This window comes from Triturus cristatus, chromosome 3_2 (genome assembly GCF_964204655.1).
Source record: "Triturus cristatus chromosome 3_2, aTriCri1.1, whole genome shotgun sequence".
NCBI classification, from domain to species: Eukaryota; Metazoa; Chordata; class Amphibia; order Caudata; family Salamandridae; genus Triturus; species Triturus cristatus.
In genome coordinates, this window is record NC_140584.1 from 918,826,723 (window position 1) to 918,852,296 (window position 25,574).

A 25,574-nucleotide genomic window follows, 5' to 3' on the forward strand; every position below is an offset into this window, starting at 1 on the left:
TCAGAAATCTTGCAGGATTCAGGTAATATCCCCTCAACTCTAGGAGACTGATTGTACAACAACCAGCCATGGATTACAGGATTACTTCGAATAGTCTGTCAATTACCCTCTCCCTTGGTCTGTGAAGAAAATGTAACTAAATGGAAAGGTTTGGAGGAGATGGCTGGAGATACTGGTCAAGGATGTGCAAAATAATCCAAAATATTTTCACTCAGGTTAGAAGGCAGTGAGGCGAATAAACAATGCTGGTGATGGCTAGCACACTGACAAGAGTGTTCATTATGGTTTGTGTGGATGCGTCGCTGCAAGGCTATAGAAGACAAGTAAGTTGTTGCTAGCATAGCTGCTAGACAGCTCTGTGCCAGGGTGGCAGCTTCCTTCACAGAAAAGGGATTGTCACCAGGCAGTAACAAAAGGGTCGTCGACCGTCCTGCATTTTACAGGTTTGTCCTGCAATTGTGGCTCCTGTCTCACACAGATGAGTGGAGCGAGGAGAGCATTATTTGCCCAGAATCAGTGTATTAATGTAGTAGGCCTGAGACAGCATCACACTACTACTTGCTGTAATGGCTATACATTTATCACCATGTTGAAATATACCATGAGACTCAGCAAATCTCCTCTCCATCAAGTAATACTTAGTCTATTCTTTAACAAAACATTTAGTAGCAGTATCTACATTGATTCTTAAATAGTCCCAATTCTGCTAATTTAGAGGAGAGGAATACGTATAAAAAGTGATTGCCTAAGAGCTCACAATCTGGCCAAATGGGAGGGTTGGATTAAAAACTGCATTTCTTGGTCAATGATTAGTTTGTTAAAAAAAAAAGAAAGTGCCAGGGCCCTCATCAGGAGGCTACTGCAGCTTGCACCATCCATTGCCTTTGCCAGCGCTGCCAATGGTAGTACCAACACAACTACTAACCATCACACTGTTATAAAACTGACAATTCAGACTATTCCAGGACCCCAAAGCTATAAGAGTGGCTTGACCGGCAGGTATTAGTAATTTTTAATGTATAATAAATTAATAAATAACTGTTATTGTACTCGGCTCTGTATTAGACAACAATGCCAACTTGTGAAAGAATGTCATAAGTGCCGGTGTTGACAATTAAGTGCTGGTGTAGAGCACCAGAAACCAGCAGCTCAAATTAAGCACTGCTCCTGGTTACACAGTCCTCTAGACCACAACTGGGGTGGCAGTGATTTCAATGGCAAGGTCAAGAGGCTGCCTTTCCCAGGGAAATGCCACTGTTGTGGGAGCTGTCCATATTTAAAATACAGTGTATGTTTCAAGCATATTTCAAGCATATATAGATGAGTGGGAAAGTTGAGGTTATTTGTCAAATATCCTACTCCAAGGTTAAAGAGTACCCACTGGACCTGATCCTATGGAAGTAGGTGGTTACTGGCCCGTTTTTATAACAGATACTTATATTTACCATTGGTTTTCAAAGCTTAAGACTATTTAATTCCATTTGGATGCCTGAGTTGTTCATTTTCTCAACTTGTCATTCAAAAGTTGCAATAGAGAGTTCTCAAGGCTAATTTCAAGAGAGGGTAAGATGATTAGGACTCAAATGCAGTATGGATACTAATCACATTCGATAAGCTCAGTCTCCAGCTGAGTTATATCTTTTGAGATGGTCTGATTTTGAAAAGCGGGATTTACAATGAAACCCCCAAAATGCCCTATGCGAATCACAGTCACCTAGACATGAACAAACGTCTTCTGATGTCTAGGTGCGCACAAAGTGCCTCTGTGCACGCACTGTGCCTGCAAGGGATAATGGAAAGTTGGCCACCATAAGTAACAACCGTTACTAAGTCAGTTTATTTTCCCTTATTCAATTTACTTAATGTAGTCCCCTGACTCCAAAAATTGCCTGTTTTAACATACAGCTCTCCCAAGTTGGACGTAGGTTATATTTGGAGCAAAAATGCTCATTGTAGCTGGAACAGCATTATGGAATGCTCTATGTCACAAATTTGGTAAACTTTAATATAGATTGAAAGATTATCTTAAACAGAGATGTATCACATCTAATTGGTCTCTTATAAAGTTTCTCTGTTGAACAGACTGATAATAAAATTACATGCTAATTTCAATGTTTGTATACATTCTCAATAATTGTAAAACGTTTTGTAGATTGATTGTGATAATGCTGTAATTTCGAAAATGCGTTTTCAAGCTGGGTTTCTGGCCTTTATGCGCTTTATAATAACATGAAAATGAAGGTAAAAAGGTGGGGATCTCCAATGAGGCTAAATGGTCCTCCGCCAGGGTGGCATCGGGCATTGCCTCGGCCTGACGGACCCTTAGACCATAATGGACTAAAATTCCCCCTCTGTCTTGCACCAGCCAATAACCATCCAATTTTCCTCCTTACCGCTCTGTCATTGGGACATTGTGTTGTAAAGCAGATGAATTTTTTAGGGACATTAACTATGTCCTTGACTGTTTTTTACGCCAACAGCAGCATAGAGGATGTGGTACTCACTGTCACTGATGATCTTCAGTTGACAGCAGACAATGACATCAACACTCATTTGGTTAGATAGCTCTGATGTTTTCAACAGTACCTAAACACAACCTCTCACCACAGAGGTTGTTGGTAATCAGTACGAGGAGGAGTCATCTTGAATTGGTTCTTTTCTTAACAGGCACCACCCAAAAATAACACTCATTCAAAAAATGATACCATTGATTGTTGCATATCTAAGGGTCTAGTCTACTTTTGCCTTACATGTTTAATGTCTATCCGCCCACACTTGCAGACCTCATCCACTCAAATAGTCTCTAAAGTCATGCGAATGCCGATGATACTCAGCTACTTTTTCAATTTTGTGGATGAAAACTACTAAATCTGAGCTTCGACTGCATGCTGGAGATCAGTGAGGTAAAATTGGCCAAAACTGGCTCAAGTTGATTATCAAAAATAAAAAGATATAGGGCTATTGAATTTGGGCCCTTCACCTTGCTGTTAGTGTTTCTAAAATCCTAGGAGTAAAAATCTACAGTAAAGTGCACATATTTGTCCAGATCTCTGCATTTGTTTTCACTGGCACCTTTCAGCTAAAAACAATTCATGGATGTCTTCCATATCTCAAACTGGAATGTCTGGTATGGAGGTAACAGCTTTACTCGGGTCCCGGTTCAATCAGTGCAATGCCATCCGTTTGGGTATCAAATACCTTTATGGCAACACCTCCACATCATTTAGATTAAGGCAGCTGAAAGATTACTTCTGCTCCCAGATTTAGTTGCACTTTTACTACATTCCAAACTTTGTATTGGCTACTAGTTTGTTCTAGAATTACTTTTAAGACACACAGTCAATGTGTCTTTATTTGTATCAGTTAGTTAAAACAATTACAAAAGAGATTTAAAAAAACAGCACGTTTTCTCATACAGATCTGTATATAACTAATTATACAGTTTTACTCCGACATAAAAGAGCAATGATGTTAGCAGCAAACCACTCAACAAATGCATAATCAATTTAACATGACTCTGTTAGTTAATTAAGTTTTGTGACTCAAAGTGGCGGAGTACTTTAACAAAGTGCCCAATTCTATTTATCTTAGATAGGATTCACTTATGCTCTCGTAAGAGTTGGTTTATAAACTCGTTATTATAAAATAAGAGCCAGAGCTCACAAGGTCCAACAATATTCATATGTCTGGAGCTTAATTATTCTGTTCCTGAGTCTGTGAATCAATAATGTGATCCCTGTGCACTGGCGCCTGTACTACTCACTGGAGTGCCCTGTTACTTTAGTCTGTCTTAGTTTCCTATAAATTACTTGTGCTTTATGTTTCAGCCTGTGACAGTCTTCTTAATGTTATTGTTTGCTTTGTGGATAGTTTTAATGATTTTATTACTCAAAGAGCAAATAAAAGACCATTATGCAAATAAAAACAGCAAACTATTTGGTTCATGTATAGTCTAATAAGAGAAATTACGAGGAGTTGTCACAATAATGGAACACAGTAAATAAATATATTTACTGGTTATAGGCATTTAAACGAATGCTAGTCTCTACAGGCCATAGTTCTATTTAACTTTGAAATAATGAGTTGTATGGTTATGATTACCTCTCAAATCCTAGATGTAATTTTGGTCTAGGCATAAAAAGCGCTGGTGCGTGCTATAGCTAATGGGGTTTTTAAAACCCATTTTAAGGATTTTTGGTCAATATGACTTACAAACATAGTTAAAAGTGCATTGAATTGAAGGTAGCTAAAGTTTTGAGATCTTAAGCTTGATAGTGGTTACAGTGCTCATTTAAAACTGAATCAGAATACCTAGGGAGGGCCTGCCATTAAATTAACAGGCAATACAACGGTCAAATTTACACTTGGGCATGTCCAATGCTATTGACCTGCAGCTTTTCCTAACGAAATGCAAGCAAGCAGTGAGGTTGTTTAGATACCGTTTTCTTTGTCTTGTAGTCCGGTGTAAGTTTCTGGACTTTGTGCCGCGGTTGAAGGGGACCAATACAAGGATGTACGGTTTTTCTGAGCTTTTTTACAAATTTCCTGCAATGAGCGAGAATAGTAACGTCAGATTGTGAGAGACCTACTGCTGATGCCTCTGTACAAGTATGGGTCCCCTGCCTCAAAAATATTGGCCTGAGTAGGGCTCTCCTTTTTTTGATCAAGACGGGGCAGCAGCACAGAAGGCGCAACCATGATTCTCTTTTATAGTTGCATAACCTACAGGCGTCTCCATTATCCTGCTAGGCCCATGCAGGATTGAAATCTGATATTGGTAGACCAAGTAGACGACTGTACATAATGCCTCTCCGTGTTCCGCGATTGATGGCAACTGATAGGTAAGGCTGAGCTCTTGAAACCAGTACAAAGAGTTTAAGGGGCGCAAGGTCGGCGAAGATTTTAGAGAGGCTTGGTCTTGCTGAATTGAGGCCAGTCGTACCTGTCTATTGATGGTCTTTTTCAATGTCATGTACGAAATGGACTACAGTGCAAATGCTGCTGGGCTTATTGCGGAGGTTGCTACTGCTCTCTGTAGTTGACTGTTCCCCGGTTTTTCAAAGATAGATCTGAAGCAAGCCTTAAGAGAATTCTCTGGTGCTTTCAGTATAAAAATGTAAAAATGCCTCTATACTTAGAGATTGTTTCACCAGACCGGGTTCCAATCTAAGTCTCGATCTTTGGCAACATTTCGGGAGTTGGAAAATGTTCTAATATCCGACACGCTGAGCGTGTTCCAGGCATTCCGAGCAGTTTCCAGGAAAGGCTTGGTGTCCATATTCTAAAGCTGGAACAAGGGAGGCTTGAGTAACTTTGATTATTCACTTTGCAGCAGGGCTATTTAATTTATTGTAGAGACCGACTAGTCCATAAATTATTGCTATTGATTTCTTTTTTAGTGATCTTCTGTGAGCAGATTCAGTAAACCACACCCCTCGATAGTTATATTTGGGTGCCAAAATTATGGTCTTAGGTGCCATGGTAGCTGAAAGTGAGTTCTTCTTCTTATAGTGGGCAAATACTACTATTTTGGTCTTTTCTGGATTAACGTTGAGACATTTTTCTCATTGTATGCATGAAGGCTGGTCAGTGCTCACTGGAGACCCACTTTTGTATGGTCCATAATAACAATGTCGTCCTCATACTGAAGGACGGTAAGCAGTCTACAGCCCAGAAGAGCAAGGCTACTATTTGCGAAAGCCTTCCCTAAACCTGCTTTCTATAAGTTAAAAAGCAGGGGAGCTAGCACACAGCCTTGCTTCAAACACCTGAAAGTGGGGATTTTGAGACGATTCTCACACGAACCCACGTTGCCGAGTACAGAGAGATTATTATGGCCCTTAGAACATTAGATGGAAAGCCTCAGTGTGCTAGCTTCCTCTACAGAGTCGGTCTATCAACTTTGTCGAACGCCGCAGTAAAATCTAAGAAGCAGCAGAAGGGAACCTTCTGCCCCCTATACAAAGATTGAAGCAAGACATAGGGAGCTGGGAGTCTTTGCCGCTCTCACTGCTGGGCAAAGCCACCCTCATTAAAATGATGGCGCTGCCCCGCTTCCTGTATGCCCTCCAAAACTCGTTAGACCTGGTTCCCAAATCATATTTTCAAGAAATTGAGAGCCTCCAGAGAGACCTATTGTGGGACGGAAAACCCAGAATCGCTCTGTCTAAACTTACCCTCAATTGGTACGATGGCGGCATCAGCCTCCCAGATATGAAAAAATATTACTGGGCATCTCACCTAGCAGCCATAAACCAGGGGTCCTATGGCCGTCTCGACGACCCAGGATACGCCAAGGATAGATGGCTCCTGCCGGGAGGGAACTACAATTGAGCGCTCTATTCTAGACCTCGTAAATATTCCTTAACAGGTCCAACCTCCCACTCGGTCCATATATGGCATATTGTAAACAAACATTTGGGCTGGGACCGCAGGCTCACACTAGCTACCCCCTTGTGGGATTCCGAAAAACTGGGAAACTTGTGGCGGACTCGGGGATTTGATAAGTGGGACCTTATCGGGATCTCCCAGATCAAGGATCAAAGTCAAAGACAATATAGTACCGTTTGCCTCCCTTCAACAGCAGTATAGTCTAGCAGACACAGAACGCTTTAGATATCTCCAGATCCGTCATGCTCTCCGGACCCATCTCACTAGGGGAACCTCCCTCCCAGATGCCTCTCCCATAGATGATAGGATACTGGACGGCCACCTGCCCAAAAAGGCCATCTCCCTGATTTATAAAAAGCTAATCAATAATATGGAAGACCCACTTCAGTCCCTTCAAGAGAAATGGATGAGAGACGAACTTGAGCTTGACAAGGAGGATTGGCGGGAGGCAGTTTCTTTTCCGAGGAAGGTGGCAGTTCAGGCTGCGCTTAGTGCAACTCAAGATTCTCGACAGAATCTACATAACGGGACCGTGCCTGGTGCGTAAGGGTAGAGCAGAAAGTGGAGAGTGTAGACAAAAATGTGGAGGGGAGGGCACCTTCATACATATCATATGAGAATGTGACCAATACAAACTTACTGGCGCACTATTCACTGTATCCTCAGTGAGGTGCTCGCAATAGAGTTGCTCCCGGAGGCATGCAGATGCATCCTGAACATATGGGAACCAACAGACCACACCACCTACACAAAGCTCTAGGCTACACTGGCTGTAATGTTTGCTAAGAGAAATATCGTACGACATTGGGGAGCCCTTCAACCACCTGGGGTAGAATCATGGAAAGAAGACCTAGACTGGTGCATGTTCAGAGAAAAGTTAGTCTACATAACCAGGGGGTGTCCTAGGAAATGGAACAGGGTCTGGGGGCCTTGGAACTCCTACCGTGGAGAGATTTTCATCCCACCAGCACACAGGACTACAGATGATAGCCTCACTCCCCCCTAATTGTTCCACGCTGTACTCTTAATTGAATGTATGAAATTCAGAAACTAAATTGATTGAAATGTTGTCTCCTCACCATGTTAAGAATGATATGATGTGTCAATGTTACTTAATAAAAAGAATTAATTAAGAAACAAAAAAAAGAAGCAGCAGAAGAGTGGCAGTTGTGTATGTTGAGTGGCTTGCTGGCTAAGGGCAGCTAATGCGATGATGATGTCAGTAGTGGCTGCTCGTCCACGAAAGCCTGTTTGAAAAAATGGGAGCAACCCGTTTTCTGTTACCCAAGTTTCCAGCTTTTTCAGTAAAATGTGTGCATATGCTTTTGCCTCTAAGTCTAGCAAAGCTATTAAGCAATAGTTGGATTGCTTTGATGGGTCGCCTTTATCGAATATCGGGCATAGAGTGGAACCTCTCCAAGCTTCTGGAATTTGGCACACGGTAAAGGCAGAATTGAAAAGCGGAGTTAAAAGAGATGCCCAATCATCTGGTGCATATTTGAAGGTGCCTGCTAGAAGGCCGTTGGTGCCCGGAGCACCGTCACCTTTCATATCCTTGATAAGTATTAAGATTTGAAATGGTGAAGTTAACTCCTGTTGGTCCCCTCAAAACTGCTCGGTGGGCCCTTGTTTGTCCATACAGATTGTAATTTCTAGCCTTAAACATCCTGTGTATCTTTAGCCATTCCTTTTCTTGCAAAGCTGTCTTGGCTTCCCATACAGTTTTTTGTATGTTTTTTGCGAGTCTTTAACTATCCTTAACTTTTTACTTGTGGGGTTGGTTTTGCACAGACGGAGCCTTCTCCTTAGGTTCTTCCATTGTGAATAGATATCCTGGTTGTGCCGCTGTTCGTGGAGGGTGCTTCCTGGTGGCTTTGGGAAGTGGTGATGATACCGGATGCCCAGGATGGCCTCTAGCAACTCTTTGGTCATTATGTCTCATTGATTTAAAATCGCTCCCCCAGTTAAGTTATTGTAGTTGTTGCTCAGCCTGCTATGCCATTTGAGGACCTGAGCAGAGTGTGTAGGGCGCCATTTGATTCTCCTGACAAGGGTCTTTGTTTCTGCTCCAGTTGAAGTACCCACTCTGTGAAATGTATCTGCTGCTAGAAGCCCTAGGTCTAATGTTAAGGCTAGGGAATTGAGATCACTTTCTTCTCGATTTGTTATTTCAAACTTGAGCAAGTGATCTGCCAGGGGAACGGTCATAAAATTATAGCCGATTGTTGATAAGCCTTTAAATGTGGGACAAGACATGTTTTAGAATCGGGGCATGTCGTCACGAGGTCTGCTGACATTGAGTTGAAAGAAGCAAGTAGTCCATTGACTTGTTCCTGTTCCTTATTCATTTGTACCTTCTTGGGATCTTTCCCAAAGTTTCCTGTAGACAGAATATATCACTGTTTTGCAGGTATGCTCGTCCAGATTTCAATGTCAAAATGGATTTCAGTCCGGCCACATTCCATGAGGTGATTGTGAGCTTGTTCTCCTTTGGTAGTTTTGGAGCCTGGGGACGGGATGATTGGAGACAGAGATCTTGAGTGACGTCAAGAATAGGTTTGTCGGCTGCCAATCTGAAAGTTGGTCAGCTGGTTCAGACCTTCAAGGTTCTGAGTTCTAGGCTGGCATCTAACATTTCTGAAGTTGTTGATAGAGGATACTACCAAGGAGTTTGACGCTTTTGAAGCACTTGGTAGCTAGTCGTGGGTGGCACCCAATGTGCCCTTCAGTATGCTTCTGCGTTGAACAATGGGATCTTCTTAGAGTAATACATGCGGGTATTTTGGCAGATGTCGTTTTTGAACCACAATATTCCATCCCAAAAAAATATGCGACTCTCTCAAAATGTCGTCTCTGATGGCAGTAGATCCCCATTTGGTAATTGTGGTCTCTGATGTCCCTTTTCTGAGAGTTTGAGCGAATCTTACGAAAATTAGATCAGCTGATGTTAGATTTTTCAGTAAGGGAATGCTTTGCAATAAATGGAGCAAATTACCTCTATTTATTTAGTGTGTCCAGGGGCCCATTGGAAATAAAGTGAGGGATAAAGCCCAGGTCCAAATCGTCACTGCCATCTACCGTTGGAATTGCTTCTATTGTGGTAGCTTTGACTGTCAATTGTGGGGTACTAAATACACTGCTGGTACCTCCTAAAAAATCATTTGACTGAGTAATAAGAGAGCTACTTTGATGAGTTTGTCTCGAGTTGAAGTTAGAATCATCATAATGATGTAGCCTTCTGTGTTTCCTGTTGAAGTTATTCCCTCCAATCGGGAGGTAGGTCTGGAGTGGTTTGTTCCTTGCTATCCAAAGATCTAGGTTAGGGCCGATTTGGTTGTTACTTAAGGTGTCTCTAGTATCCCCGTTATGCGGAGGGAGAGCAGAGTTGCAGTGGGACTGTGCAACATGATCACAGAAAGCTTCCCTGGTTTCCTGGCAGATTGATAAGTGAAGTCCTGCTTGCCTGTCAGCCATTAACCCAGACATGGCAGGCATGGAATAATCCCCTATGTAGTGTAATGCTCTTTGTTGTACAGTCCATTCTATGTTGGAAAGATGATTCGATTCTGGGGTGGATGGTACTCCCCGGTCCGATCTGATGTTTCCCTGGGGAGCCTTGTTTCTTAAGGCTGACTCCAAGATTGTTGTGGATCTTGGTTCAGCACCGGGGTGTTCCGAGTTGTGACTCTTGCTTGAGGAGTATTGGCCGCCTCGATGGGTGTTTTCATGGTGTCATGTCCGTTAGCAACTAACGGGGCGATTATTTTAATTTTCTTTAAGTTACCTGTCTCAGAGTCCTGATGCGTAGAAATCCGTAGTGTTTCCCTCATGCTGTCTTGTGAGCGTGTATTTACTGTGGGACCGCTGCTTAATTTGGAGTCTCGATTGAAAATCGGGAAGAGCTTACAAGCATTGCCTTGTTGAAATATACTTGATGTGGTATGTGGCCCAGCTATCTGTAGTCTCATTTTCATTAGGAGCTGTTTTTTAAAACATTTTTTAGATTTCTTTTTTGCTCTTCGCTACAGAGTGGGCAAAGTCTCAAATCCCTTTGAGAGCAAAAGTGCGAGGCCTTATAAGGATGCACTTTCATCCGTCAGAAGATGATCAACAGGCTCCTGATATCTAATAAGGTGCCTATTTGCGGCTTTGTTGAGGGATAGTCTCTTGGGTCAATTACTGGGGGGGGGGGGGGGGGGGCACTGGTTTCACTGTCAAAGGGGAGTTGTGGTTTATGGTTGCTTGGTGGACTAGCTGTTTTTTCCTAATGTTGGTTCCCGAGAGGGTTTCCGGGAGTTTGTTTTGAGTTTTTAACACTGTCTAAAAGCACCCATATAATTTCCGGTAGTGAGCTTAATTTATCGATTAGTGGGAAGCAGAGTTGGCCCACTTCTGTATGCCCACATTTATATTCCAAGATTCTTAATCTCAACCCTAGGTCCATTAAACTTGATGTGAAGGACTGGATTAGGTCGATTTTGAGCTCCATCTTTTGCGATTGCCAAAGAAGAACTTTGGCTTTTGTGTCTTCTTTAAAGGTGAGAGAGGCCAGGGTTGGAGTTCCTGGGCTTATGGGTCTGGCTGGCGCACAATCCCCTGGGCGGTTCAGATGTGGGGAATTAAGACTGTGCTCCATCTTATATACTAGTGTTTGCATCAGGGAGGCTTCCACTTGGGCTTCTAATTGTGCTTCTAGTGTGGCTAGGAATTGGTCTGATAAACTGCCAAGCTCGAGTTCAGATATGCTGCATCTCCTGGATTTCTTAGGCAGCAATTGGAAGGTTGGAAGTTCAGCGCTAGTTATAATCTTCCCTTGTGGTTGTACTTCCGGGGTTGAGAGAAAAGTTGAAGGCAGTTGAAAATGTCCCCCTGAATTGATCTCATGAATTAAGGCACTTGTTTGTTTAAAAAAGAAGGCACATATTTGGGCTGGGGTCTTGGTGTAGTCCAGGGTAGGAGTTTGATTGCCTGAATTTTTTCAGTTATGCTTGTATCCTCAGAGTCTGCCCTGTGTGAAGATAAGGACCACCTGTTTTACTCGTTAGAGCCTTTGAAATATCTGGAAGGGGGAGGAAGGGGCCTTTTGTGGGATTTTTATGAAGTATCCTTGGATCCGACCATGGGAGAAAAGTTGAGGATTTTCAAACAGAGATCTTTTCAAGATCGTGTTATTGAGCCCCATAGGTTTTCTTTAGTCGCACATAGTTAGTGTTGGTGTAGTCCCAATAGTGTCTAGCCGCTTAAGCATGTAGCCCCCTTGGTCCCCGAGGTCTAACACAGGGCTTGTGCTGGTCACCACACTAAGGTCCTGTGGGGCAGTCTCATGAGGCGAGGTGGAGCAGACATCTAAGGGGTAGACCTGCTTTTTTCGAGCCAGGTTTCTCTTGTTTACTATGATGTGCTGCAGGAAGTTCTCCCGGGTCCTTCATGACTTTCAGTTGGTGGAAAGGAGCTGTCGTACAATGATACTGCGACACATGAGCTTATCTTGCTTCCTGCTGGCACTGCCGTACTGACCCTTGCTGGCTAGGTGGGTGAATTCCAGTTGGCCTCTGAGGGCTTTTATTGCAGGTCTGCTGGCCAACTAAGAAAAGCCCTGGGGGGGAGGAGGGAGGGGGCTTTGAGTTGGGGGGGAGAGCGGGAGTTTGCAGGCCGCTCCCAGACCTAGTTGTGCCGCTTTTGCGGGGGCCCGGGCTCTCAATGTGCATACAGCTGCTACTGCCTTGATCCCCTATTGGCACTGGTTCCTGCTTCTGCTGGGCTGCTGGGTTGTGCCCCTTCGCCGGGTCCCATCTCTGATGGCTAGGGTCAGCACAGTAGCGGGAGGAGCGAGCGGCCGTCAATTTTTGGCATACGCTCCCGGATTGTTTCTGGGACGGAGTTGCTGGAGCTACTGGAGAAGTGTGGAGAACTGTGGCTCAATGATTAGAGCGGCAGACCTGATGCAGAGGTCTAGCCCGGGACCAGGGTTCAATTTCCCGCCTCGGCGGGTCTTGGGCTCAAAATTCCACGGACCTGATAAATCTTGCCTCGGTGCCTATTCCAACCATGGAGTCCCACTCTGCAACTCTGGGCAATAGCTTGCTTAATCTCCACAACGGCCCCCACAACGCTAAGGATGCCTGGCCTCCACCTTGGGGGTGCCCAGGAGTGGATGCCTCACAGGGAAAGCCAGGATGGGTTCCACAGCGGTATTCGTACAAGCGCCTTGAGACCCTTGCGGGTGAGTAGTGCGCTATACAAGTATCAAATTTACATTTTTACATTTACATTTAAATTTACTGGAGCTCATGGAACGTGGGGTGAAGTGACGGCTAGCAGTGGCGGAAATGCGGCTGGGACCACAAGGTATGTGCCAAGTGAGGACCGTACCGTCCCACAAACCACGTTGCAGCAGGCCGTCTGCTCCCTGAGCAGCTTTGAGGATGGGACTGCAGGAATGGATCAGGTGGGAAAGTAGTGGTGGTGATAGTAATGACGGCGGGGGCCGAGCGGTAGCTGCCGGGCCTTCCCTTGCTGCCAATCGTCCGTTCCCCTGCTGCTTTAGGGATGGGGCTGCTAGAATTGTTAAGACAGAACGTGAAGTGGCAGTGGGAGTAATGGCAGTGAGGACCGAGTGGGAGCCACTGGGCTGTCCCACAAGCTGCGCCCAGACCTGGCTGGACCGCTTCCGCGGGGGCCCGCGGACACACTCTGCGGGGTCGCTACGCCTCTGCAGAATGGTGATGTCCAACACAGATTTCTTGGCACAATAGGATCAATAAGTACATTTCACCCAGGCAGTGTATTAGCTGTCTGTTATTAATACTTATTACTTTTACTCCCACATATATCTCTATATTGTTCCACAGCCCTTTAGCCTAATGGTGACTTCAGAGTATTTTAATTCAATTTCCAACATTGAGTTTTAGTCATCGCTGGAAAGCCGGGGCTGTGAATGGAAGTACAAATTGTTCACAGGTACTATGCAGTACAACAATGACTGCTCAAGTCCCATATTCCTTATCTTCAAGTCTCTGTCTGTTTTATGACTTATATGACATATTGATGTTAGTACTATGAACAGAGTTTTTTGTCAGCCTTTATGTATAAGTGTTCTTAGGTTAAGGGCAGGGTCTTAAAACCTAGTTTAAACAGAAAGGACTAGCAGATGCTTCCTAAACAAGGACTTGCCCACTTGAAGCAAGGACTGTGATATGGAAGATTAGGACTCAGTGTATTGACAAATACCTGTAGGTATTACTCTTTTTACTTATGACCTGATGAAAACAAAATGTATCTAATTAAAAGTTAAATAAAAAAAGTACAGATGAAAGAGAGTAAAGGCAGCACAACACTGATCACAAATTCATAAGTAGGTCTTGGGAACTTCCATGAATGCAAAACTGGGGAAAATCAATACTGAAATATGAAAAAGTGAGATGGGCATTACTTTCATGTTTAGTAATAGCTGCCGGTATCACTAGAGTGAAATCAGTCATACATTCATGTAAAAAAAGCCAAATCATAAGCCATGGCTTAAGGCCCCTCTGAGAGAAATGTCACTGTATCATAGTTTTTGACACAGGAGCCACAACGTATGTGTTAAGGACATATCCCTTCAACTGTGAGTAAAGTGAAAGGATAAGCATCACATATGCTATAAATATGGTCACTGAGACTGTTACTTTAGCAAATAATCTCTACCGAAATCTAAAATTCCATCAACTTGAAAAACTGGTACATCACTGCAGTGGAAATGGACTCTAGAAAATGATTTTAAAAAGATTCACTCACCTTTTCTAAGTATCTTCTTCACTTTAATGTGATTTCCTTGTGTTACATATTCATACAGTTGAGCTTCAATGCAGTTGTTCTCAACTGAGCCCAGCTCGACAGGACAAGGCATTGGAATAGGGACACGCGACATCCTATTGCAGAACAAAGAAACATAAGGCTCCAGCCACAAACACAGAAAATAGCATCTATGTGTATGTTCTGGTGGAAATCTACGAAGCAAATGAGATCCCTATCATTGAAACCCAAGAACAAATCCAATCCTTCATCTTAATATAACAAATTGGCAAATCTACCATATGATGCCAAATATTTATATTGTTTAAAATGTACTATTCACTATCTCTTTGCATGGGTACAAAATGTATCAAATGCTCTACAACTTAAAAATACAGCTGTATAATATACACAAACATTGTATTACACTCAACAGTTCAAGGTGCTATTTCAAAAACGTAAATTACAGCCGAACAATGATGAAAAAATAAAAAACAATATAAAGAATGAAAGAAAAAGGAAAATTTAGCAAAACTGAAAAATGAGGAGAGAAAGAAAAATTCAATAGGCAGAGGAAAAATAGAGCCGAAGTGTACTGTAAAAGTAAAAAAAACTAAGTAGAAGAAAGTGATATGGAAAAATAAAACAAGCTTTAGGAAATCCAGAAGGTCTGGCTTTAATTTGCTAAGATATATAAACAGCATTTATGAATATCTTTGTTAACATGCATTAGAACATTAAAGACAGACAACTGGCTTTTTCAATGCTTGTTTTAAATCTCTGTGGACTAAGACAGCAAGTTTACTGCAAAAGCAACACACCCATACTTCATATAAATGAAAACAATATCCAACACAATTATTAATGCCTGGAAGATACTATGTAATGCTCAGATAGACAACCTAAACATCACACACTGCAACAAATTCTTAGCTCAAACCACAGTAAAACAAGAAATCACACAAAATGAATACATAACAATGTAGAAGCACCTGGTCACAAGACAGGCATGGAACGAAGCTGAAGTCTGCCAAACTTGTGGTCCGTACTCCACGGAGTCAGAGGAAAAGCCGTGATTTGACAACGCAATCCACTGAAAGATGGCTTGTCAGCAGCGCACTTATTTACTGTTTGGGACTGCCAAGGACAACCTGGTGTTCCTAAAGAAGAAAATAAAGAAATGACTTGCACACACGCAGAGAAAACTCCCAGCATGTCAGGGACACTTTTTCTTTTTTTTTTTCAATACCAAATTCCCATTTGAGTTTTTTAATAAAAAAGGTTGCTTCACTGCCACATTCAAGATGGCAGCCACTTAGCAAACGTTTAGTGCCTTAAACAGAACTGTGGTGAAAGCTTCTCTGCTGAAGGCATAAAGCTCTCTGCATACGTTGCAGAGATCTCTAAAGGCGAACTGTAGTTCGCAAAGGCAGCAAAGTACATCACTTCGCTGACCTGACTATAGCTCCATTAACACTAAAAAAGCCTCGTTTTCAAAGAAGCCTCTGTACATAGGTTCAACATCAACAGCACTTTCTTCAACGTGCGATGGATGTCAACAGGTCATCCACTGGACCGAATTAGAAATGTGTCTGGTGAAGGAAGATACAGGAGAGTGAGAGAGCAGTGTTGAGGATGATTACGTTGGAGGGGACATGTTTGGCATTAAGTGAGATTGCAGTAAACATAATACGGTCCACGGGGGATGCAGTGCGGTTAGGTATACAGGGGAAACAGTTATTAACAATTCTAAAGTTGTTTTGCTTTGGTGATATGCACGGGGAATGTGTTTTATGGTTACAATATTTCATACATCTACGTATTCTAAATATGATGAACTGTATATGTTTTATGAAGAATAATACAGTAATGATGTGTTTTTTCTAAAATGATTCAATTTGCAGTTACCCCTGACGAAGGGCTATTTTAAAGCCTGAAATGCATTGGGTGTCAATAAAGAAATGCTGTTTTGGACGAATCTTGTATTTTGATCGTATTCTTGCAGAGGTCCAGATGGGCACATCTTGAATATGGGAAACATTCAAAACGCAGGATTAATCATGCGAGTGGATTACAAAAAGCTTTTGAAAAATTGGGAGAATAAAATGGACTAATTCAGATTTAAAACGGAACTAATTGCACATGGAAATTTGAAGTATGATTATACATCCTTTTACGCAGTGCGACTGGGAGTGGAGCATAATCTATGTTCCCCACTTCTACATTGGTGAAAACATCAGACACATTTTCTTTTCTAAAGTTCTGATGCGAGGAAAGTGCCTAACTTGCAACCAGAGATTACTTATTTTGGTTGTGCTGTGATGCGCAGAACGCAGTGCATGCTGCAGCCATAACAAAACAAAAGTAAAAGCAGCTAGCGTCATAGTCAGTTTTCACTCTTGATCTGTGCCAGAGGGCATAACTTTGCTCCCGCGCACCGATCAAAAAGGGAGAACATCAACTTTTCTAGTGTTGCCTCTCCCTAGTAGATCCTGCTTGCAGATTGATATCAGAAGGAAATCTCCCAGTAGGGAGCCATCCCACTAGTTGCCAAGGACATGTTTGTGAAGCGGGGAGCAGCCCCCCTGGGTATGAGCCAGTGCTGCCCCAGCACAAGTATTTCTGATTCCCTTACGGAACAATAGGAGGTATTTACCACATTTCTGCCCACCCAGGGTGTAATGGGGTGGGGGGGGGGGGGTAGAAAGCCGCAAGACAATAGGGGTAAAAAGTCCAGGGCACAAGAGTCTTAGTGCCCCTCCTGGGCAGATAGTGGGTTTACCACAAAGTTGCGCTCAGGGCCAGGGAGCAGAAGCCTACTAGACAACAGGGATCTATGTCAATTTATCTATGACCACCAAGACATCCGGCCTATCACCCATGTCTAAGGCCCCAGCAGTCTTTTTGTTGGCCTACAACCTAAAGCATCTCCATCCCCACTGACATATGGGCTGGCAGAGTGGGGTAAATTCCAATTTCTTCATACTTGCCATGCTAAATGGCTGCACTGTTTTGGCTTGGGGTTAGTCGGCAACCAGGGAACTCTACTAAACCTAGACATTTCTGAAAACTACACAACCATTTAAGTCCGAGGGGGAGAAAAGGTTCCAGAATCTGCAAGGATCCACACAATTCCTACAACCAATCTTTCCCCTACTTCTCCTGATAAAAAAGGTACCTCACTTGTATGGCTGTGCCCAAGACCAGAAGTTGGAAAGGCGATGTGGGGGCATTCAATATTCTCCATTAAAGTCCACCCACTCTAGCAATGTAGATAGTTGTAATATTTAGGTACGGGCTCAGCCACCACCCAGGACATTTTTTAAAACATTTCTGGGGGTGCCTAGGGTGGTGTGACTTGAGTGGATCCCATTATGTTTTCATATCCATAATGCCCTGGAACATAAAACTTTGGCTAAAATCATGCATTTTCCTCTCATTTTTGTGAGGGAAACTTCTGGAACCTACATGGATCCCAAAATTCCTATCTCCCATAGTTCCTATACGTCTAATAAAAAGTGCACCCCACTTATACAGCTAAGCCCAGCACTCGTAAATCTGTGGCTCTTTCAGACTGGAAGTATTATCTGGGCTGACAGCGGATTGGCACGTGTGGCACCAATGGGAGAACATATCCACTTTCATTTCAGTATGACAACACTCATTTACACAATTCGATTATTTCTGTCAGCCAGCTTCAAATTTAAATGAGGAAAACAGGGTGTGGATTCTCCCCTGTGGTCTCTCTGACCACTTGCAGGTACCGCTGAGTATAAGTAAGGTCATAGGAGATCCCGTGGAGGATCTGGCATTTGAGCGCCTCATGGCTCCTTGATGAAGACTTTACTATTTACACAAGAGAGGAAATTAAATAATATTTTGAATTGAACCTGAGCACACTGTGCTTAGCAGATACACACTAGAAAGCCTTCAAAGCGAACTTCCCATGCTTTGGTGCATGGAAAGTCCAAAGAATGAGTTTATGCTATTGTAGAGCTAAAAAGGTTTATACTAGACCGAATACAGCAATTCTTAACCGCACACAAAGACATAGGGGTTTGAGTGCTTAAGTTAACCAAACTTAAGCAAACAAGCCTCTGTCCTCTCCACCAAAGCAGAAAAAATGCTGGAGTGGTTTGCTACCAAAGACCTGGCTTGAAGGATTATCCGTGCCACCAGCGACCGCTCTGGCATCTGGATCATTGATTTCCCAACAATAGCTGAAACATTTGCAGATTATGACAGACAACTTTAAGCAGCTCTCGACCTATGCCAGCGCCGAGCTGGAAACCCTGGTAATTCGTGCTCTGTACATCATATCTCTTTTCCCCTTGACTTGATTTTCCCCTCACAGTAAAACAAATTGTTGAGGCAACTGGAGAGCTGCCACCTGAAAAAGCCCCATCACCAACGACCTCTCAATGTAATTCTTCAAGAAAATTGCTACACACCTGGTACCCCACTTGCAAAGAGGCCCCATCATCAGGGTGCTTACAGCCTCACCAGCTGGGAGCTCTCAACTTTGTTACACCAAAACGTAGGAGACCTCTGCTCATCATGCAGACCAATCTCACTCATAAACATCAAGGACAAAAATACTAGCTAAAATCTTTGAGACTGAGTCGAATAGAAAACCCAACGGTACAAAGTTATCAATATTGATCTTTGTGTAGGCAGGGTACATGTCACAGCCGTAGGCATCTGTTCCTTAACAACGGCCAGTATAGATAACCTAAATGCTGTGGCAGCATCGCCCCACTGCGTTTAGCAATGGAAATGAAGGGAAAATAAAATAATAACTGGGTGTTATCATTTTATTTTTTCCTGTGTCTTTGCGGGGCGGGGCATGACTGCGCTGGGGGAGGAGTGGTGGCACCCTCCTAACTGCATGGAGAACATGCCCAGGCCCCCATTCCCCATCTGAGCGCCGAACCATGGTGCTCAGACCAATCACAAGGCTAAATTGTGGAATTGTGATTGGTCAGGGGAGCTTGACTGCTTTCTCTTCCAGCTGGAGCGAGGGCCGACGACGAGCGACAACGCGGCGAGACGTGGAGGTAAGTTATCTTTTTTTTATGTTTACCCCATACCACGCCACCCCTGATCCTTGACAGCCTCTACTGTCTAAATGCCCATGGCACCAGTGCCCTTATTATAGTCAACTTTGAGAAGGCCTTTGACTCGGCCAGTACGCCTTTCCTCCATCAGATGCCTTAAGAGATTACATTTGAGCCCTATTTCGCAAGTATATAGAGATGCTACACATACGACCACCTGGGTCTAGGTCAGAGTTAAGGACATTATGTCCTAGCCATTCGCGGCAGTGGGGGCTACCTGCCAGAGTGATCTCCTTTCCCCTCCATTTTTCGTACTGGTAACAGAGTCAATTACAAAGTGGATCAGGTGTGATGACAAGGTATGGTGACCCAGGGGTGTGGGATGAGGTGCGATGCCAAGGTATGATGACCCAGGGGTGTGGAATTCTGATAGCCAGACGCCTAGGACATATTGTTTAGGGTCAATGTCAAGAAGTTTTCATGTTTATTTTGTCCTTGGGACATGTAGGCCCAACCCCCTGCTGCACAAACCATTTGGCTGCCAGATTACACTACCACATAATGGATCAGGGAAGGGCAGTGCTTGCAGTTAAGGTAATATTTGTGTCCATATGTTAATGCTGTTCGAACTTGTATTTATGCTTCATTAATACAAAGCCTTCATTATTATGGTGAGTGCTCTAAGGAAATGTTGTAAGTTCAGACTGCACTACTGACAGTTGTTACAGTATAAAAATGTGTACATACGTTTGCAAAGTTTAGCAATATAAGACTACGTATAATGCTTCCAAGATGTTCTCTGATTAGATGAAAATATATGCAAAAGCTTGATAGCAAGGGTGATGATTCTTTGCTTTCAAAATAATATGGAAAATCAGTGATATCTGTTGCAACAAAATTATAGGAAACATAAAAATAAACAAACTTTATTGGGTTTTACAAACATATTCATTTACCGCAGTTCGACATCAGAGTCATTAACTCAGGAGGTACAGTCCACTATACCCTTTATGCCTCAATTAACTGAAAGGAGCTCCGCTAACCACGGCCAGACCTCTTTCCAGCTCCTGCAATTAACCAATAAAATACAGGTCTAATCTTCCGTACTTTGAACTAATTAGTTCGCAAACTTAATACCCCATGTTACCCTACTCCCCTTACCCCCACCCACCCCTTGCTCCAGGCGTGCCACTTCCCAATGTGTGACTGCTCGGTGCACACAGGTATGCCCCCTGTATGTCATGTATCTCGGGACCGGTGCATCAGGCAAAGTTCCACTTAGAACTAGCCCAGTATCATGCTTTACTCTGAAGCCTCAGGGGCTTCCTCTACCCGGTCGTCAGCTCCCATATCCTCTAGGTTCCTTAGTGATATCACCAGTGTCTCCCACGCCCTCGCTACCTCCTCCGCTCTCTTATTCCTAGCTCTTTTCGCTGCCTGCATTCTGGTTCTCCCCTCGCAATATGCCCATTTAACCAGTTACGCCTGCCATCTAGTTATACTCCGGCCCTTTTTTACCTTCCAGTGCATAGCAATGTCTCTCTTAGCTAGTGAGAACCCCTGGTCTAAAAACGTGCTCGTTACTTTGTTCTTTGCCGTATGGGGAACCCAGTGCAATAGGCAGACTTTCGGGGTTACCTCTATTTCCCTACCAGTTACATCAGTCAGTACCGCAGTGATCTCTCCCCAGAAATTCCCCATCTGTGGGCAGCTACAGAACATATGGCAAAAGTTTGCGTCCTTCCTATTACAACACGGACAGGCCGCTGATTGAGTCTCAAAGTATTTGTTAATCTTTGCTGGGGTAAGATACGCTCTGTGTAGAATATAGAAGTTTACTAGCTGGAAACTGGCATTCCTGGTGCTTTTCCATGCCCTTTCCACTAGCTCCCCTCAAGTTTTTTCTGGGATACCATCCCTGAGTTCCGCCTCCCATTTTTGTCCCAATGCCGTCAGCGTGAGCACCGCTTCCTAGGTCATACGCCTGTATAAACCCATGACCGCCTTAAATGTCCCCGCCGCCGTCACCACATATTGGCACCCCATTGACAACTGCGGTTCAGTCAACCCCTCCCCCCAGTGCTTTCGTACGCCGAGAGTAGTAAGAAATCTCCCCCGGGCAAGTCATATCTCTCCTGAAGATCCTGGAATGGAACCATGGCTCCTTCCTCATATAAGTCCCCTAGTGTCGTGAGCCCCATCTCTCCCCAAGTTTCTAGCCCCGCCAGGTTTCTCTGTGAGGTAATGCCTCGCAAAGTAGTAATGGGATTTCTGGGGCGTATGGACACTTAATCTGAGCCCTTCTCAAACTTCTATTCCAACACATATTTGTTCGTAATACCAGAGGAAGAGTGTTAATTCACATGCAGAGCTTTAGCACAATTTGGGATAGCAGTCTCAGTGGTAGGAAATAGTCTTGCAGCTCTTCCATCTCCCAAAGCCTGCCCGCCACCCATCTAGTGAGCCACTGCAGCTGTGTCGCCGGGTAATAGGTGTCAAAATCAGGTACGGCCAGTCCCCCGTGCGATCCTGGCCTCATAAGCACTCCCAGAGCTACTCTTCGCCTTCCAGTCCCCCATAGAAACCCCGAGACCAGTGATTTGAGCTGGGCGAAAAGGTTCACTGGAATCCAGACCGGCAACGTCCCAAAATAATACAGTAGTCTTGGTAGTGTAATCATTTTAAGAAGAGCTAATCGGCCAATCACCCATAACGGGTGGGTTCCCCAAAAGTCAAAGCTGCCCCCCTTATGGTTCTCCCGATGTTACCATCCAAAAAGTCTTCCTGGGTGTGATAAATTTGCGTACCGAGGTACATTAAGCAGCGGTCTTCCCATCTCACTCCGTCTGTCTCTTGCGGGCCCACTCTATGCTCCTTTGTAGGGAAAAGGCAGGACTTTGCCCAATTCACTTTGAGCCCCGCAATCCCACCGAGATCCTGCAGCAACTCCTTAGCTCCCGACAGTGCCATTCTCGAGTCTGCCAGAAACATTAATAAGTCATCTGCATGAAGCACAATGTGATGGATTCACCCATCTACATTAAGGCCTTGATAGTGTTGTCCCATTCTGGCTCGAGCCGCTAGCGGCTCCATGGCTAAGGCAAACAAAAGGGGCAAAAGCGGGCACCCCTGCCTCGTCCCTCGGCCAACTCTGCAGGCATCCAAAATTAGCCCCCCAGTTTTAACCCTGGCAGTGGAATCAGTGTACAAAAGAGCCGTCCATTTCACGAGTTCCTCTTCTATTCCAAATTTCAGCATCACTCGGTACAGATAAGGCCATTCAAGGCTGTCAAATGCCTTTTCAATATCCACCGAAAAGACAACTGCTTCCTCTTTCTGGTAGGAGTCTGCTTCCAGAACCCGGAGGAGCCGCCGAACATTTAGGGTAGTGTTTCTGGTGGGGATAAACCCCGCCTGATCTTTGTGGATTAAGGTTGTCATATAGGGGAGGAGGCAGGTGGCCAAAATATGACTCAGAATCTCGTAGTCTAAATTAAGCATGGAGAGCGGCCGGTAAATTGAAATGTCCCAGGCCTGCTTCCCAGGCTTAAGGAGTGGGATTATTTAAGCTTCCCGCATCGTGACCTGGAGATGCCCCACCCGTTTCGCTTTATTATATAGCTGCACAAGCCTTGGCGCTAAAAGCTCAATAAATGCTAAGTAGAACTCTGACGGCAGCCCATCTGTCCCTGGCGTTTTATTTCTGGCCATTCTTTTATTAGCCCCTCTCACCTCGCCCAGGTCCACTTCGCAGCCCAGAATGCCCGCTAAGTTCTCCTCCAATACTGGCAATTCTGCATCTCCCAGGAATACATCTAGGGCTTCACCCTCAAATTCTGTCCTACTCCTACAGTTCTGTGTAGAAATCATGGAACAAATTGTTAATTCCTTGCTGACCATAACATAGTTCCCAAATCTGTTCCCTGAGTTCAAGAATCACCGATCCTCTTCTAGCCTGATTAGCCAGCCAGGCCAACAGGGCCCCAGACGTGTCCCTCTCAGTATCTGCTCTAGTGATATATTGTATGTAATCAAAGCAGCGTAGACGCTCAACGTCTGCTGCAACTGCTTCCCTGGCCTCTAAGAGCTCCTCTTGCTTGTCTGCCCTCTCAGGTCTTTCCCGATCCAACTCCCGCAGTTTTTGGCCGGCCCTTTGCGCAACCCCATCGTCTCCGAGATGACCGACTTAAACGCATCCCACTCTCCTAGCGAGTTTGTTGTTGTATTGGCATTAGTCTGAAAGTACTGCTCAATAGCAGTGCCCACCGTCTCGCGGAAGACCTGATCTTCTAAAACATCGGGTTGCAAACGCCAGGTGGGTATTTTGGGCCTTGATCGTGACCACCTAATTCCGAGTAATATTGGATTGTGGTCTGAGATTGTTCTAGTGAGGTATTCACTGGAGTGTACTACCTCATGTACGTCGGGGGAGCACAGGATAGTATCCAGCTGGACATGTAAGTCGTGCAAAACTGAGAAAAAGGAGTAATCTGTAGCTGCCGGGTGCTGAGCTCTCCATGCGTCCAACAATCCCCACCTCTGCTGCCAATGCAGCCTCGCTTCTGCTATCTTTTGTATAGGTGCATCAGGAAGTGATGGATGTGAGCGATCAAGTTCCACATTAGTGATAGAATTAAAATCCCCCCCTAATATCACTGAACCTGTCAATATTGATGCCAATTTCGCAGACAGCTGCAACAGATAAGCGGTCTGTTCTGAATTAGGTGCATACAGACTTCTGATCACTATGTCTCTACCATCTAACCGCCCGGTCACCACCACATACTTCCCCTCCGGGTCTATAATCTGGCCCGTGCATTGAAATGGCACCCCCGCTCTCACCCAGATCAATACTCCCCTGGCAAATGCTGATAATTAGTGTAGAATATGTGCCCTCTCCAGCAGCGCTGCAGTGCCACCCCTTCCTTCTCCAGTATGGAGCAATGCTATTTGAAGCCCCCTCCAGATCAAATATGCATGAATTTTGTGATGTTGCAACATGGAATACATTCCCCGAATATTCCAGGATATACATTTTAAGTCTAGGGGGGGGAGCCATTGCATGAAATGATTCTCTTTCCCTGCAAAGTTCCCTGTTGTGGCACGCCTGATCCCCACAAACGACCCTTTAACCATGTTAAATTCCCAACTCCCCCTCCCCAGGACAGGCACTCTAAAATGAGTTCCCATTCAAACTTAATCTAACCTTTTAGAGTCCTCTCGTGTGTTCGACGTGCGCAGAGCCCCATCCACCCGCCCCCCTGATAGTTAGTTCAGGTACGGAGCCCCGAAGCTGTCCTCCACAGATATACAACACCTCGGTGCCATTGGCAGTTTCCATAACTCCTCAAACCAAGTCACTGGCTCATAAGGTGGTTGCCCTCTTCAGTCACTCATTCCAACACGTCTTATCAGACAATGTCATCCCCTGTTTGTGGCGTAACTACTGGTAGTTCCGTGTTCAAGTCATCGTTTCCACTATGTATTGATCCTTCAGCCCGACCTGTTTGTGTTCCACTTTTACTTGACTCGGGACTGTGAACATTTTGACTGTGTTCCGCCACAGCTTGCAGAACTCTGAGTCGTTCTAAGCTGAGCTCTTTTGGGGAAGGGGCCATCCCCGAGTTTGTTATTGCTAGTGTCCTGCTGGGAAATCTCCGAAGATGATTCCTGGCATACTCGGGATTGCCTGGTGTCTAACCATTCCCAGGCCTCGTGCGGCGCGGTGAAAAACCTTGCCCCTTTGGATCAGCCACTCAGAGCCGTGCCGGGAAGAGCTTGGCGTAAGGGAGTTGCATTTGCCGAAGCCTTTTTTTAACAGCCAGGAACGACGCTCTGTTAGTCCGGGAATATCATTACTTTGTTGTCAACCTGTAGGTTTTGGTTCTTGCGAGCTTGCTGTAGAATGTGGTCCCTATCCTTGAAGGTCAGCAGGCGCGCCACTATCGGCAGGAGAGGCGCTCCGTGTCTGGGCGGTCGGGCCGGCAATGTGAGCTCTCTCCAGCGCGTAGAAGGGTTATAAATCCTCTGGGGCCACTTCCGCCTGGAGCTAGCCCTCCATAAAAGACACCATGTTCCCTCCTTCTGCCCTCTCTGGCACTCCAATGAAACATATGTTATTTCTGCGTGACCTCCCTTCACTGTCCTCAGCCCAGACTTCCAATACTTTGACCTTAGCCTCCAACTCCGTGAGTGATTTCTGTAGCCCGGTCAATGTGACTGGGAGGTCGACCAATACTTTCTCAGACTAATTTATGACTTATTTCTTATGATTACAGTGATCGTCTTTCAACAGGCCCAGGTCCCTGCCTTTGGCATCAATTTCCCCACTAGCACTTCCCTGGAGGTCTTGAT

At 44.6% G+C, this 25,574-nt stretch overlaps 1 long non-coding RNA gene across 1 annotated transcript in view; it reads right to left on the reverse strand.

The window, feature by feature from the left end:
- Positions 1 to 25,574, reverse strand: part of LOC146858744 (uncharacterized) — a 350,319-nt gene that overhangs the window by 263,221 nt on the left and 61,524 nt on the right. The window contains exons 2-3 of the long non-coding RNA XR_014979697.1: positions 15,156 to 15,323; positions 14,167 to 14,300 (exon numbers count right to left, since the gene is read on the reverse strand). This is a non-coding gene — a long non-coding RNA (uncharacterized LOC146858744). The remainder of the gene's footprint in view (positions 1 to 14,166; positions 14,301 to 15,155; positions 15,324 to 25,574) is intronic.